Genomic DNA, 563 nt, shown 5'->3' with positions numbered 1-563 from the left:
ATCGCTCATTCGCGACCGACACATCACTAGTGTAGACTAGATTTGAGTGCTTACGGAGAGCACCGGAACGCCGCTCCAGCTCTTCAAATATTGCAGTACCCATAAGGAGCCGTACACATGCCGCAGTGTTTGCGTGGCTGTGTCTTTAGTTGTAAGCACAGTGGCGATCTGTTGTTATTAGCATCTGGTTAGCTAGCTATGCTAACGAATTTAAAGAGCTTTTCTACAACCAGGTGGAAGAGAGCTCTCTCCTGAGAGGCTCAAATAACCTCAGCTCAGTGAGGTTAAGGCACACCTTGATATGATCATTTTAGTTATTAATTAGACATTAGAGACTAAATGAAAAACTGGTATAAAATACCATATGACAGTAACAAAAAAGTTGTTAAAAATAACAAGAATACAGTTTAAAAGGGGAGTGATTTGTAAAATATCCAAAAAGAAAAATCTGCTTCCAGTTCTGTTTCAAATGGGTGTTGAGATGTATCCATAGATCTCCTCATGTTGCTCTCAAAGTGCACCAGATTGATGCTTTTAACTTCAATATTTAAAAAAAAAAATTC

Source organism: Notothenia coriiceps, unplaced genomic scaffold, assembly GCF_000735185.1.
Source record: "Notothenia coriiceps isolate Sejong01 unplaced genomic scaffold, NC01 NC01_scaffold00003890, whole genome shotgun sequence".
Taxonomy (NCBI): Eukaryota; Metazoa; Chordata; class Actinopteri; order Perciformes; family Nototheniidae; genus Notothenia; species Notothenia coriiceps.
Note: the sequence above shows the minus strand (reverse complement) of the source record.